Source organism: Macaca mulatta, chromosome 12 (genome assembly GCF_049350105.2).
Source record: "Macaca mulatta isolate MMU2019108-1 chromosome 12, T2T-MMU8v2.0, whole genome shotgun sequence".
NCBI classification, from domain to species: domain Eukaryota; kingdom Metazoa; phylum Chordata; class Mammalia; order Primates; family Cercopithecidae; genus Macaca; species Macaca mulatta.
Window position 1 is genome coordinate 132,101,792 of NC_133417.1, and position 16,601 is coordinate 132,118,392.

A 16,601-nucleotide genomic window follows, 5' to 3' on the forward strand; every position below is an offset into this window, starting at 1 on the left:
TTAGTAGACACGGGGTTTCGCCATGTTGGCCAGGCTGGTTTTGAACTCCTGACCTCAGGTGATCCGCCCGCCTCAGCCTCCCAAAGTGCTGGGACTACAGGCGTGAGCCACCGCGCCAGGCCTGTTGTTGTTTTTTAAATAGAGACAAGGTCTCACTATGTTGTCCAGGCTGGTCCCAAACTCCGGAGCTCAAGCGATCCTCCTGCCTCGACCTCCCAAAGTGCGGGGATTACAGGCATGAGTTACCGTGCCCGGCTGTAAGATAGTTTTTTCATATCATATTAAATAAATACAGCATTGCAGCATTTAACTTAGCCTGACTCCGACAGCTGAACATAAAACTTGCTCCCGATAGCAAACAATTAAAATGATATCAAGTGATCTAGTAATCTAAATTCTATTAACTGAAATACGAAACACCTAAAGCCCTCAAAATGCGCAAACGCTGCGTGGTGCGGTCCCAGACCCAAGCTTCTGGGAGTGAAAGGTGCACCCGCAACCATCTGGCTGGCTCTGGGACTCTGCGATAAACCGCCCTCTCGCTGTCTGCAGATAGCTCCTGACACGGGAGAGTCTCTCCCACCCTCCGCCTAACAGGCGGTATCTGACCCTTCCAGGCAGCAGCTACCCAGCCTGCGGCTGCGCTGGGGCCCAGAAGGGCGAAGCTTCCCGGCAGAGAACCTGGGCAGAGGCTCCCGCTGGGGTAGGCGGCCGGGACCCACTGGCCGCTTCTTCCCTCGTCGTCGGGTCCCTTGAACGCAGGTCGCTTGTTTGCTTTACGCGTTGTGAGCACCCAGTGGCTATTTATGGCAGTAAGGAATATTATTATCCACAGTTCACGTGGAGCTTGGAAGACAGGGCGAGGGTGCACCCTCTCCTTACTGTGCTCTGCAACGGTCCTGCCCCGCCGTGCCCTCGCAGCCCCCTCGGGGCCAGTGCCGCCGCACGCTGCCAGCAGATAGCAGAGCGCGGGCGCGCACAACTGGGCATGCGCCATGGCCAAGCCGTCCGCTTTAGTGCCCTCCCCTCCCGTACCCGGCCCGGAGGAACCGGGAGCGCCCGGGAATCGGGAACGTGCGTGATGACGCACGTGCACGCGAAGACGTGGGGACGCAGGCGGGTCGTAGAGAGCGTGAGTTTCCGCGTCTGTTTGGTCCGGCTCCTGTCGTCGGTTCTGAGAGGCGTCTCTCGTTGTTTTCCCGGGCTGCGGGCGCTGGCCGCCGGGCAGGGGTTGCTGGGCGGAGGTCGGCGCCTCCCGCGGGGCCAGGGCGAGGGAGGCATGGCAGGGTTGGAGGCATAGCCTCCCCGTCCGGGACAAGTTCGAGAGCGGGGAGGGCGTTTCCTGGGGCAACTCCACCGGGGTCCTGTGGACGTTGCCCCTTCTCCGCCGGACCGCACGGGAACGACGTGCCCACACTCGGAGGAAGGGGTTGGCGCTGAGCGAGTTTAAAGGGTTCCTTTTGAAAGCAGGAAGTTTGAAGTGAAGTTGCGTCAGCAGCAGAGCATGCAGTTTCAGGTGCTGTCGGGACAGCTTTCAGCTTCTCAGAGCAAACCTAACCCTCACCGCAGTAATAACTTTTATTAGGGGACAAAAAAATTCACCAAAGTAAAACCCTTTCTGCCCAAACCTAAAATCCTTTGGATAAACGTTTGCAAGAAACGGATCACAGCCTTATTTGTTTTTCTAGACTGAGCATAAACTCTTTTGAAGACTCAGCGTTACTGTCAAAATGAATGATTGCCTGCCTACTTACGATTCAGTTATCGAGGTGTTTAGGTCTCCTTGCAGTACACTCAGTGACTCCCAGACTTTTTTTTTCCCCCTCCCTTTGAAATTGCTTGTTAGAAGGCTTTATCTAATTTCTCACATTTGTGTGTCTTTTTAAGGTGGTTCTAATAAACTTTAAAGGCTTCTGATTTGCTGCAGGCCTGCCATCGCTGTGGAAAACAAGTATTCTTTCAAAGGAGAATAGAAGTGCGTTGGTTTCTAAATAGTCCCAATAGGACGCTAGCATCAGCATCACTTGGAAACTTTTTGGAAATGCACATTTTGGGATCTTACCCCAAACTTACTGAATCAGAAATATGTTTTAACAAGCCTTCCAATTGGTACCAGTGCACCTGGATGCTAAAGTTTGAGAATTACTGGCGTAGTGATAACACCCATTGTGGAGTCACATATAATGGAATTTGAATTGAAGTAATTCCTAGATGGAGACACTTGGACATGTTACCTCACAGGGCAGGAATATGAAGATGCAAGAAAAATGTTTAACACCAAACACATAGAAAACCCCCAAAGATGTTATTAAATAACTTACTAGAACTGCATAAAGTAAGTACATAGTTTGTGCTGGAAGGATTCTTCAGCGGGGTAGATATGAGTTGTAGTGCATGGATATTGGGACCACTGCTTAGAGGGTATTTTGTTTACCTCGGGATTCTCAATTCTGTGTAGTCAAGGTTGTTGGATGCAGGATGTTCAGTTAAAAGTTAAAGCGGTGCATACTAATGCTATTGTGGTTGTGGGATTTTTAAGAATAACGTTGGTATTTATGTTGAAGAGTAGTTTTTAATTCTTTGACCTTGTGAGCTCTTCAGTTTTATTTGTTTATTTGGAGACAGAGTCGCTTTCTGCCGCCCAGGCTGGAGTGCAATGGCGCGATCTGGGCTCACTATAACTTCTGCCTCCCAGGTGTAAGCGATTCTCCTGCCTCAGCCTCCCAAGTAGCTGGGATTACAGGTGTCTGCCACCACTCCCAGCTAATTTTTGCATTTTTAGTAGAGGTGTTTGCCAAGTGGTCTCGAACTCCTGACCTCAGGTGATACACCTGCCTCGTCTTCAGTTTAGTTATACCTTGTTTGACCCAGAATTTGGTAAAGACCAGAGGTAAGCACTAGTTTTGGAGTTGAGAAGTATTGTAACATAGTGACTTGCAAGCAAAATCCAAGGCTGAAGATGTTTCTATCCTTCTTTGTTTCCCATATGTCGTACAGCTCCACGGTAGCAAAGCTCTCATGTCTACTTTAGATGCCTCCCTTTTCAGGAAGGATCACAGGAGTGCCCTCAACCTGCTGTGTTTTTTAGATGCAGTGTTTTCTTACAACTTTAATTCCTGCAGGGGCCCATTGTAGGGGGATAAAGAAATATTCAAGATTTAAAGCAGCTGCTCTAAAGGCTACGTTCACTGCAATGTTGAGAAGGTCAGTGCCAAACCGTGGCCTACACATGTCGTTTTGATTAGAGCACACTGCTCCCAAGGCTACACCATGGCTCCTGGATATTGAGAGTTTTCAGGTGAAACATGAGTCACTTTGGATGGATTATTCTGGAAATAATTTCGTTAGCTCTGCCACCAAATTGGCACTGCCCCATCATAAAATGTTTATTTTTCAAAGGCATCAAATTTTGTTGTTGTTGTTGTTCTCCCTATCGGAGAGACAGATTGCTATCCGTGGTTTTGGGTCAGACAAGTCTTTCTGCTCGGAATCTTGCGTCTGCTACTTAGTGATTGCGTCCCTTAGGCAAATTAACATCCTCCCCACTTGAATTTCTGTAAAGTAGGAGTCATAGGATGTGCTACTGCAGGCCATTGAATTAAATGAAGTAACGCATAAAACATGTTTTAGGCACAGAGGCTCAGTAAATATGTGTCGGACAAAGGGAAAAAAGGTATTTGTCACCTCAAACCTAACTTTATGCCATTCATTTTGTAATATTTTTATCAAAGAGGTAATTTTATTACCTAACTGCACTGCTTTTCTTTTTAACCATAAAATGCTGAAATGGAGTCAAAGCTTTCACATTATTGTGAATGAGAAAAAACACTTGAAAAAAGTTGAAAGTTTAACGTGGAAAAACACCATCTTCAGTTTTATCACTGAAACAGCAACTTCTAGAAATTGTTTTGGATGATTACAGGAGGTTAAACATCCAAAGGTCAGGGGATGAATAATAAAGTATCTTCAGTTAGTTAATGGGGACAGTCAGCTAGCGAAGGGGACACTGTTACAGGAAATGAGACCTCACTGAAGGTATGCATCAAAGGATGAGAAAATGCTGTTAGCCCTGAAATTGCTAATATTTTTTAAAAACACAAGTTCTTAATAGCAAAGTGAAAAGTTTTACATTCCATTTTTAATAAGGGATAACAAAATTCTTACATGTATTTGTGTGTATATATTGCATATGAACGTATGAGTGCAGAAAATACTTGAAAGGACTCACACTAGGTGATAATGTTTATTTGTCAATATATTGGAATATGGGGATGGGGACCAAGTATAAAAGGAAATTATACATTTATGGAAAATTAGATACATACATGTATATGTAAACGTTGTTTAAAAAATCTATTAAAAACAAGCGATTCTTTAAAAGGTAGATTTCCTTTTATGTTGCAGTTATAGCCATGTAAGCAGTGGTCCTCATATCTTTTCAACAGGGAGCCTCTTAAACAGAATCTTATCTGTAAAACTCAGGAGCCGAGAAGCTTTAAGAGCAGTGAGGTTGAAGGGCACAGGCTCTTGGTCCTTGGCAGCGATGCTAGGAGGTGTGCCTAGGGAACCTAGGATTCTGGGGAGCTGGACATGAAGCTCTGTGGTGGAACAGAAATCCTCAGGGCATGAGCTATACCTAAAAAGTAATGGTATTAAGAATTGTGGTAAGTGGGATTCACAAACTTGTTCTGAAGACAGTTTCCAAGGTTGTCAGCCATGTCACCATATGGATGGCTTCTCATGCAGGGGAGTGAGTGATTATTGAGAAAAAAAAATCCACCTGACCCATATTTTACAAAGTGGGATTCTGTGCTCTTTTTTGAGGAATTAGCTTTTTAAAAAATCCCTCCAAGTTGTGACAGCTATATCACTATTAAAAGTTATTTGGCATTTTAACTGACTGTTGTTTAGGATTACAAATGACTCAGGAAAAAAGAAACAGGGAGTCAAAGGAAATGTACTACTTGTGTTTATAGCCCTGTCATTTTTTTGTTGTATGGAAGCAACTTCTCTATATTTATATGGTAAAGTGCTTTTTTTTTTTTAGAGAGTTAATTTTCAGTTAATGAGCCTTCATAAGAAAAATAATTTCAAATTTTAAGTATTAGTTAGATTGTTATTAACAGTGGTAGTGATATTACATTGTCTTTTTCACACATCGAAGAGGGTTTCCTGGTGACAGCTGGAGCTTGGGCGAGGGGGAGTTACTTTCAATCAACCAGCTGCTTTGTGGCAGTATCATGATGGTGATATTTGAAAGCCCATAGATAATTTTGGCTGTATTCAGGGAAGAAAATCTATCAAATTTCTGGGAAGCAACAGATAGTGGGCAAGAGCCCTTTGGGATCTAGATGATGGCCAACTAACAATGTGTGCATTTAGGTTTGCATGTTGGAGTTATTTACCATCTAGTTTCTTGGACATTGTTACATGCACCTCATAATTACACAGCAATAGAATCTAGTTCTAAGGGCAGGAAAGGCTGATTAAGGAGAGGAAAGGAGAGTGAAAAACTTTGGTGATGTGCTACACGCTTTAATATAATACCCTATTTCATCTATTCTTGATGGTGATTCTAGGATGTAAGTAGAATTTTTTTCCGTCTATGGATAAAGAAACAGAAGCTCTACAGTACTGATTATATGATTTGCCCAAGGCCACATACTAGTATACGATGGCATCCATATTTGACCCCAGATCTTCTGGCATTAGCTCCAGGAGTGTTGTCATTACACCAACAGCTGTTTCTCCAGGTGTTAACTTGCTTATGCATTTTTAATGCAAAGTCACAATATCAGAGTAGTAATGAGTGAAATAAATATAAATGTTACTTACAATGACTTCAGTTTTATAAATAATGTATAGGGGTGTGTGTGTGTGGACTTGTGTGTGTATATGTGTGTTTTGGCAACTACATATAATTTGGGTTTTTTTTCTTTGAGTAAAAAGTCTCTTGGGCAATACTGTGAAAAAAAATTCACTACCTTTTTTTTTTAATATATTGCTGATACCAGCAATATTGCAATTATGTGTGTTGCAATGAATCAGTTATGATTCTAAATTTGAACAAGTCTAGGAATGAATTTTGTGCACACTGCCCATGTAGTCCCCTTATCCTAACACATTGAAGGAATTTTTTTTTTCAAGGCATATTCATTTTTCATTCATTTATTTATTTTTTTGAGACAGCATCTCACTCTGTTACCCAGGTTGGAGTGCAGTGGTGTGATCTTGACTCACTGCTGCCGGGACCTCTTGGGCTCAGTTGATTCTCCCACCTGAGCCTCCCAAGTAGCTGGGACTACAGACATGTGCCACCACATCCAGCTAATTTTTTTTTCTTCAGCTTTTAAGTTCAAGGGTACATGTGTAGGATGTGCAGGTTTGTTACATAGGTAAATATGTGCCATGGTGGTTTGCTGCATAAATCATCCAGTCACCTAGGTATTAAGCCCCACATCCATTAGCTATTGTTTCTCCCTGCCTACCACACCTCCCTGACAGGCCCCAGTGTGTGGTGGTCCCCCGCCATATATCCTTGTGTTCTCATCATCTAGCTCCCAAATGTAAGTGAGAACATGCAGTGTTCGCTTTTCTGTTCCCATGTTAGTTTGCTGAGGAAAATGACTTCTAGCTTTATCCATGTCCCTGCAAAGGACATGCTTTCATTCCTTTGTATGGCTGCATAATATTCCATATGTACATCTTCTTTATCCATCTGTCATTGATGGACGTTTAGGTCAATTCCACGTTTTTGCTATTGTGAATAGTGCTGCACTGAACATATGCATGCACGTATCTTTAAAATGGAATGATTTCTATTCCTTTGGGTATATACCCAGTAATGGGAATGCTGGGTCAAATGGTATTTCTACCTCTAGGTCTTTAGGAATCGCCAGTCTGTCTTACGCAATGGTTGAAGTAACTTACATTTCCACCAACACTGTAGTAGCATTCTGTTTTCTCTGCAACCTCGCCAGCATCTGTTGTTTTTTGACTTTTTAATAATACCCATTCTGGCTGGCATGAGATAGTATCTCACTGTGGTTTTGATTTGCATTTCTCTAATGATCAGTGACGTTGAACTTTTTTCCATATGTTTCATGGCTGCATGTGTGTTTTCTTTTGAGAAGTGTCTGTTCATGTCCTTTGCCCACTTTTTAATGGGGTTGTTTTTTTCTCCTAAATTTAAGTTCTTTGTAGACTCTGGATATTAAACCTTTGTCAGATGGATAGATTTTAAAATTTTTTTCCCATTCTGTAGGTTGTCTGTTCATTCTGATGGTAGTTTCTTTTGCTGATTAAACTCTTTAGTTTAATCAGGTCCCATCTGTCTATTTTTGCTTCTGTTATAATTGCTTTTGGTGTTTTCATCATGAAATCTTTGCCCATACCTATGTCCTGAATCGTATTGCCTAGATTTTCTTCTAGGGTTTTTATAGTTTTGAGTTTGACATTTAAGTCTTTACTTCAACATGAGTTAATTTTTGTGTGTGATATAAGGGGTCTAGTTTCAGTTTTCTGCATATGGCTACCCATTTCTCCCAGCACCATTTATTAAATAGGGAATCCTTTATTTGTTGTTTTGCCAGATTTGTCAAAGATCAGATGGTTGTAGGTGTGTGGTCTCATTTCTGAGTTCTCTAATTTGTTCCATCTGTCTATGTATCTGTTCTTGTACCAGTACCATGGCTGTTTTGGTTACTGTAGCATTTTAGTATAGTTTGAAGTGTGGTAGTATGATGCCTCCAGCTTTGTTCTTTTTGCTTAGAATTGTCTTGGCTACTTGGGCTCTTTTTGATTCCATAAAATAGTTTTATCTAAATCTGTGAAGAATGTCAATGGAAGTTTAGTGGGAATAGCATTAATTCTATAAATTACTTTGGGCAGTATGGCCATTTTCATGATATTGATTCTTTCTGTTCATGAGCATGGAATGTTTTTCCATTTGTTTGTGTCCTCTCTGATTTCTTTGAGCAGTGGTTTGTAGTTCTCCTTGAAGAAGTCTTGCACTTCCCTTGTTGGCTGTATTCCAAGGTATTTTATTCTTTTTGTAGCAATTGTGAATGGGAGTTCATTTATGATTTGGCTCTCTGATTGCCTGGTGTTGGTGTATAGGAATATTAGCAATTTTTGCACATTGATTTTTGTATCCTGAGACTTTGCTGAAGTTGCTTATCAGCTTAAGAAGCTTTTGGGCTGGCACGATGGGGTTGTCTAGGTATAGGATCATGTCATCTGCAAACAAAGGTAATTTCACTTCCTCTCTTTTTGAATACCCTTTATTTCTTTCTCTTGCCTGATTGTGCTGGCCAGAACTTCCAATACTATGCTGAATAGGAGTGGTGAGAGAGGGCATCCTTGTCTTGTGCTGGTTTTCAGGGGGAATGCTTCTAGCTTTTGCCCATTCAGTATGATATTGGCTGTGGGTTTGTCATATATGGCTCTTGTTATTTTGGGGTATGTGCCTTTGTCATATATGGCTGTTATTATTTTGAAGTATGTGCCTTTGTCATATATGGCTCTTATTATTTTGAGGTAAGTGCCTTTAATCCCTAGTTTTTTGAGAGTTTAATATGAAGGGATTTTGAATTTTATCGAAGGCCTTTTCTGCATCAGTTGAGATAGTCATGTGGTTTCTGTCTTTAGTTCTGTTTATGTGATAAATCACATTTATTGATTTGTGTATGTTGAACCAACCTGGCATCCCGGGATGAAGCCAACTTGATCGAGGTAGATAAGCTTTTGGATGTGCTGGTGGATGCAGTTTGCCAGTATTTTGTTAAGGATTTTTGCATTGATGTTCATTCATCAAGGATATTGGCCTGAAGTTTTCTTTTTGGTTGTTGTATCTCTGCCAGGTTTTGGTATCAGCATAATACTGGCTTCATAGAAGAAGTTAGGGAGGAGTCCTTCCTTTTCGATTGTTTGGAATAGTTTCAGCAGGAATAGTACCTGCTCTTCTTTGTACCCTGGTAGAATTCAGCTATGAATCCATCTGGTCCTGGGCTTTTTTCGGTTGGTAGGCTATTTGTTACTGTTTCAATTTCAAAACTCATTGTTAGTCTATTCAGGGATTCGATTTCTTCCTAGTTCAGTCTTGAGAGGGTGTATGAGTCCAGGAATGTAGCCATTTCCTCTGGATTTTCTAGTTTATTTGCATAAAGGTCAGCAGCTATGTGAGCTCTTGAGGTTTGGGGAGACTTGGTAGATCTGGAAAACTCTTCAAATTAACGCTCTGAGAACCAGCTCCAAAAGTTGTTGATCACATAGTTTCTCAGCACAAGTTTTAAATTCCAGGGAAATAGTTATTATTCCAACTTTGGTCACTATCACCTTGGACCAGTATTAGAAATGGCACCCTTGATTGATAGCTGCCCCCCCACCCCTGTCCCCCACCGAAGACCACATCCAATGGGAGTGAGAGACAGATTCCTGTTACTGAAAAAATGAAGTATTGATGCTATGCAGGCAAAAAGCCCTGAGCTGTTCCCTATCACTTAATAATTTGTGGACATCCCATGTGGTTTGTGGTAATATAACATATATTTGAAGCATGGCATGCTTTTTCCCTCTTTTCACTAGTTGTTGTGCAGGGAAAACTTCAGTTACATAAATAATTCACAAACACTTCTTACACAGATTAATTTAAATGGGGGCAGGGAGCAGTGATAGCTCTCATTTTTCCATTGACTTTAGGTAGACAAAGAAATCTGGTGCAGAGTAAACCTGAGAATGGAACTACTTAAATCCTGTTGAAGCAGCGATCATGGGATGCTGGCATTGCTGTTCCCTGTGTGCCTCCTGGTTTAAAAACCTAGGTCTGAAGGGCTGTCAGTTGGAGAACTTTAATGAGCCTTCATTACACTAAACCTTGTGGTCTCTGAGAGAAGAAATTGGCTTATGATTGATACTGGAAATCATAAATGGCGATGGGTCAGAATTGGAGTTGGCACTAATTCACCTAGCAGTAGAGCGAAATTTAAGGTTATATACAAAATCTGGTAGTTTCATTTTTTAGCCATTATTTTTTATGTATAAATATAGTCTAATCATTTTCGTTTATGCTATGTAACACTTCTAAAAGCTGGAGAAAGAATTTTGCCAGCTGACGCTGACTTTTTTTTTTTCCTCCTAAAATGGAGGCTCATTAAATTCTCAAATCATCAGATAATCTTGACAGAGATCCTGGTTTGAGATTTTACATAAAGCTTATTTAAATGAAAACATTATTTCTGCTTTCAGGTTGCTTCTCTGTATTTGTTATACTTTTTTAAAAATGTATGTGTAATTTAATCACATTATGCAGTTTTAAAATGTAGGGTCACAGAAAGTCATGGAAAATGTTAATTAGTTACTGTGTTATCAAAAACATTTTAAAACTATTTTAAGTCTTATTTGTTTATATGGGCAAAACCACTATCATGTCACAATTTGTGATTTTGTGTAATAAATATATATACATAATCCCATTTAATCCTCGTGAAACCAAATGAACCTATGTTATCTTCTTTTACAAGTGAAACTCTGAAGGTTAACTTTCCTAAGGGCACGTGGCTGGTGTATCGTAGAGCCAAGGACCATGCCCTTAACTGCTGTCCTATACTGCATATGTTAATATTGCTACCCCTGTATATAATTTTGGCAAAAAGCACTGGGACATTTCTTTTCCCAAAGCCCATCTCTTTACTTTCAGTTTCCTGACAACAACTTTATATTCTGAAACTGTTAAAAATGTGTTGTATTATCCATCATCTTGTGCTTCTGTTTGCTGTGAATGTGGCAACAGCTCCTGTATTGGAGCAGTGTGCCCTGTGAAGCCGTTTGTTCTTTACGTCTTAGAGCAGCCTGACAGCCTTTCGTGTTGAATTCAACAAGATTGCTTTTCATTTAACGAAGCTGAATGTTGCTTTCTTGGTGAAAAATAATTAAATGCTTTTAAAGATATATTTGATTAACAGGAAGCTGATCTGTGTAAATTAATTATAACTGTAATGATGTCATAGCCTTGTCTTTTGTTATTAACCAGGTAATTGACCAGCAGTTTAGAAGCTTATTGTAACTGACGGTTAGTAGTTTGACCTTGTGTGCTGTCTGGAAGTGAAACATGCGCAATGAATGTAAATGCAGTTTGTTCATTGAGCTGCATGTGTTGTCAGAACATCTGATCTTGGGTTCTTGTTTTTATTTTTCCATTACTTCTTTGTTGAAATTGGTGGTCAGGATTATATACTCACAGTGAATATTATACTTATTTATCTTACTGAAAGCATCTGGCCAAATGGAAATGTTGCTTGTGTCCTTGAATAACTATAATCAGACATGAAACCTTGGCACATTTAGGACATACAGTCAAGTAAACAAATGCCAAAATTAAATGAATCTCATTTTTAAAGTTTGTATGAAGGATAGTAAAACAACTTTTGATAGAGAAATCAGAAAAGGAAAAATAGGGGCATATGTGATAGAGAATTTATCCCCTCTAATTCTGATTTGTCTGAGAAAATTAAAAGCATGTGGTATTTTCAATATTTGAGTAAGGAGAACTTCTAACTTTTGTAGGTTTAATTAAAGAATGGAAGTGTAGGCCGGGTGCGGTGACTCACACCTGTAATCCTAGCACTTTGGGAGGCCGAGGCGTGTGGATCACCTCAGGTCAGGAGTTCAAGACCAGCCTGGCCAACATAGTGAAACCTTTTCTGTACTAAAACTGCAAAAATTAACCAGGCTTGGTGGCGAGCGCCTGTAGTCCCAGCTGCTCAGGAGGCTGACGCAGGATAATTGCTTGAACCTGGGATGTGGTGGTTGCAGTGAGCTGAGATTATGCCATTGCACTCCAGCCTGGGCAACAAGAGTGAAACGCCATCTCAAAAAAAAAAAAAAAAAAAAGGAAGTGTGAGAGTAAAACATGGAGAACATGCAGTAGAAGTGGGATAATAATGACTGACAACCAGCCATTATTAAATGGTTAAAAATATGTAAGTACTGTGAATGTAAGAAAATATGGCATTTTACCTTCAAAAGTCCTGACCTTTGCTTGTGGAAGTAGTTGTCAGGATTGCATCTTATGAATTTTTGTCAAGTAGTGGGAGGAGGGTTTTGTCAAGTAGTGGATGGAAAGTTGTTAACTGCACATGTGAATAGGTATAGCTTATAATGTACTCCGACCTGGGGTAACTGATAGATGTTTGAAATGTATAAAATTGTTCATTTTGTGAATTTCTGTGCAGTTTGCCTCAGCAGGGTGCAGTTTTCTGCATGCATCAAAAGTGAAATTTGCGCTTTTGCTCAAATTATTCCCTAATATACAAGTTGCATTTGAGCAAATTTTTTCATTTCAAAACAAGCATTATAGCAGAGCACAATGGAGCATACTAATTACTTCTACATCCCTAAACATTATTGTATTTTATGTCTCTACGGTAACAACACATACATGCTGTTTTCTTTCTTTAAAATACCTTTCTTTCATCCACTTTTTATCTTTCAAAGCCTGACTGGGCTGAGGAAACTTCCCTAAGGTTTTCTCTGAATTAGACTGCCTTAACATTTTCAATATTGACGTATATTTTTACGTTATTTGCCCATTTTCAAAAAGTATCTGTTTTACATGACATAAGACACAAGCTTGTAGTAAAGAAAGAAAACAACCAACCCAAATGGTTGAGTGGCTTTCAGCAGAGGGAAGCATATTCATTTACTAGGCAGACTTAAGCTTTTTCTAGCTGTGATGAGATTTTGCATGAGAAACATTGTCTGAATGGTGCTTCACAACAATATAAAGATGATTCTTTGGGTGAGACCTATGTCAAGGCCTCTAATATTAGATTATATCTCCGCAAACGTCATTCTATAAAGACAACATGATATGAACTGACCATGCAGCTTTCAGTGATCTGGCAAAACACAAGGACAGTGATCCTTTATGCTAGTAATTCTTAAAAGGTAGAAAAGCAGTTTTCGCCTCTCTGACTTCTCTCTCAGAGTAATCCTTGCTTTGCAGGGTAGGGCCTGGGGGTGAAGGAAAGCCAAGATGGAACGCCTTGCAACTCCCCAACCCCCTGAAGTCCTCCCAACCAGAGTCCTAGCCAGCCAGATGGCTGGCCCTGGTAGGATAAAGTTGGAGAAGGTGTGGGTGCTTTTCTATTTACGTAGAATACATTCTAAGATGAGAAAAATGAAATTTGGATTATTGTTACTTTTTTTTAAAACTTGATTTTTAAAACTGATTTTTTTTCTTTTCTTTTCTTTTCTTTTTTTTTTTAATCTGTGACTGTGATAACAAATACCAAAATAAGTTGGGTATTTGAACATTACTTGGTACTATTCTCTATAGTATTCTATGCTGTATAGATCTACAAACTTATATTCTACATCAATTGTAACTGTTTTCTTGTCCTCAAGAAAACAGTTACAATTGATGTAGAATATAAGTTTTACATAGTGAGATTTTCTATATTTGAAATGTTTTTAAAATGCCTGAATATTTTAACGTGTAATGGAAGTCACCAGATACCTTTCTTGGGAAAAACTATTCCTTATGCCGAGATGATGTCCTCCCTAATTTTTTGGTAGTCAAAGTGTCGTATCTTACTAGTAGACAATTGGGGGTAACTTCTGGTCTCAGCTCTGACGCATAAAGATACTAGAAGTCATCATCGTCACAATAAAAAAAGCTGGACAAACTGAAAAATCAAATACTTTCCGTAGGTCCCTCAGATAATTGAGGTCACAAGTCAAATCACCACCCTGAAATCTGAAAGGCTTATGTAAAGAATCAGCCAAGATCAACTTACTGGAAGCCCCTAAAGGCAGTAACCAGTAGGGACGCTTAAACAGTAATTTTGGTGAGTTGCTGAGTCTGAGTGTAGAATAGCTTGAGAATTAAGAACTCTTTTTTGCAGACAAACCGGACCACAATTTCATTTTAAGGACAGAGCCTTGGGAGCTAGATTATTTTGATTAAAATCCCTGCTCATCTATAAAATGGTTAATAATAATACCTACTTTGTAAAGTTTAGAGGATTGAATAGGGTAATCACGTAAAGTTTGAGAGCAGTTCTACAGATTAACTAGTAATGTGGTTGTATGTCACTTTGGCTGGTGGTTTGACTTTTTATATTTTAGAATAACAATCAGTAGCAAAATGGGATTTCTTTTTCAGTCATTAAAAAATAGCTGTGATTTATTGAGTGATTACTGTATGCCTGGCATTATCTAAGAATCTCAATGTTTTAGGTTGTTTAGTTTGTATAAGAACTTTAGGATCAGGTTTAGCTATTATTACTCCATCTTACATGGTGGGAAACTGAGACATAGATTAAGTGACGTGGGCAAGGTCACATAGCTCTTAAAGCTAAAGCCAGTCAGTAGGACCAATTTAGGTTCCAGATTGTATGCTTTTAAGCTCCAATGTATAAGGAAAACACACCATTTGGAAGAGATGATGAAGGTTCCCTGGTGAATCCTGCTGGCACCGGTGGAGTAAGCATATGTGCAGGAAGCATTTGGGAGGTTAGTGAGCACTGGCATGGGCAGGGAGCCTGTCAGGAGGGAGTCAGGTCGGGAGCTGGCTTTGAGGATTGGGAAGGAATTGCGTGGGTTGGTGGAGGCAGGTGTGTGTCTCAGGCTAAGGTGCCATGGTAGCATTGCCCTCAGGCTCCGCCCACATCCCCTGGCCCTTAGGGGACATTCCAGCAGGCTTCTAGCCTCCAGACCCTACATTTCTTTGATCAAGTGCTTTCTCTGGCCCCGGATGTCCTTTTTGCCTTCTCTGGTAACACGGCAATGACAGTCAAGGCAGACTCCCTTGCCCTGTGGGCATAACACTGAGCCATATCTATATATCTGTATCTATATCTATGTGTGTATCTATATCTATTTCTATATCTATATCTATTCTAGCTCTCAGAGTTCCCCAGTGAGATTAAGCTCCAGTCATTCACAGTGATAGCTCTTTTGAGAAGATATATATATATTTTCTGTCTCTCTACATATATATGTGTAGGTATTATTTTTTACATCTTGCCATTCCTGTCATGCTTCCCTACTCCCCAGTCAGTGTATTGGTCATCTCCCAAATAAGTGACTTCCACAGGGACCCTTGTCTTAGAGCTGCTTTTTGGGGAAGCCCAGACTAAAACAGTAATGCACAATAATAATAACAACAAAGAGCTTCGTTTGTTAAGAGCGTGCTAACTGAATCTTTACTGACCTATCTTACAGATTGGGAAACAGACGGGGGTTGATGAGATAATTTGCTCAAGGTATCTAATACAATGAATAGACTGGCCTAGTGGTCTTGAGTGGCTTGATGCTAGTCAGCCATCTTAACCACCTCTTGGCACTGAGCAAACACCTAAAAACAAACATGATCTCTGATTGGGAAACCAGTCGTAGGAGGAGTGTAATAGAAAATAAGGTTAAATACTCAGTGTTTTAAGTTAAATTTCTGCGGTTTCAGAGAGCTCTTTTAGCAAGGGTCCTCTATCCTGCCATTACAAGAATGCACAAAGGGTTTCATTCTTTTTTTTTTTTTTTTCATTCTTTTAAAACTGTGTGGGTTGGATTTATGGCATCAGAGTGACCCCAGTTAATCTGGAGTTTTGAACTTGTTTTTCCCAGTTAGGAAAGTACAGAGAGGAGCAAAACCTAGCTGCCCTTCTAAGATGGTGTCATCCTGGTCTTAGATATGGATATGCCAGATTCTAGGTGGTGTCTATAGGGAAGATGACCTTACACTATCACCCTTTCCAGAAGTTCTAATCCATAGGAGATCTAAGACAGAGTGATTTTTAAGAGGCTCTGTGCACATGTATGATTTTCTGAGGTCCCTTGTAGATTCCACTGAGATTGCGTGAAATCCACCCAGCAAATGGGCAACAGTAAATGAATAAAAGTGTTTGTATGCATAAAAGGACTCCTATTTGCTGCAGAATCTTCTGTGAGACTTCTTTGGTGATCACGAGAAAAGGAAAGCTAGGGTAGTTCCGTACAACTCTATTACATGTGTTTTTCTAAATCTACATCCTTAGTCACCCTAGGGAGTTGAAGCATTGTCTCCTGTCTGATTACATTCAGGAAATAAAGCAACTTAACTCCTTTGAAACGAGGAACAATAAGTGTGCCCTATGCCTTTTTTTTTTTTTTTTTCCTCTGAGCCTAATAACTCTGCCTTACCTGTGGAAGATGGTCAGTATGTTACTTGTTTTGAGTCCCGTTGATGACCTTGTTAACATTTAGCCTCTTCCAGGAAGGAAGAAGCTAAACTTTTTTCCATCAAGGAGAATTGATAAATTCCTCTCCATTTCTCTCTGTGTATTTCCATGTCTTTTTCTCCATATATGTCTCTGCATTTGAGGGTGTGTGTGGGTTCCAAACACATTCCCCCCAAATGCAGAGACAATAGATGGAGAAAGATTTTCAGTCTTAAGACTAGAATTAAACTTCCTGAGCTCTGTGTGCAGCAGAGCAACTTGATCCAACTGAGCCTAAAGAAACCAGTTGTTCAGGAGGTTGATGACCTTGGATATCCAGGACCACACAACTAGGAGCCAAATCAGGATGGGCAGAACCAGGACAGCTGGCAAAAGTAGAGGTGG

General features: G+C 40.4%; 1 protein-coding gene across 9 annotated transcripts in view; it reads left to right on the top strand.

Annotated features, from left to right (window-relative positions):
- Window positions 1–1,098: 1,098 nt before the first annotated feature.
- RHBDD1 (rhomboid domain containing 1) overlaps window positions 1,099–16,601 on the top strand; it is a 163,364-nt gene continuing 147,861 nt past the window's right edge. For 5 of the 9 annotated variants that reach the window (XM_028831159.2, XM_001110165.5, XM_077957720.1 and 2 more), the window contains exon 1: window positions 1,099–1,132. The gene's annotated coding sequence lies outside the window, so the exon portion shown is untranslated. Of the gene's footprint in view, window positions 1,245–1,887; window positions 2,336–16,601 lie in introns of all 9 variants that reach the window. The other 4 variants (XM_077957723.1, XM_077957717.1, XM_077957724.1 and 1 more) reach the window with 2 other exon arrangements.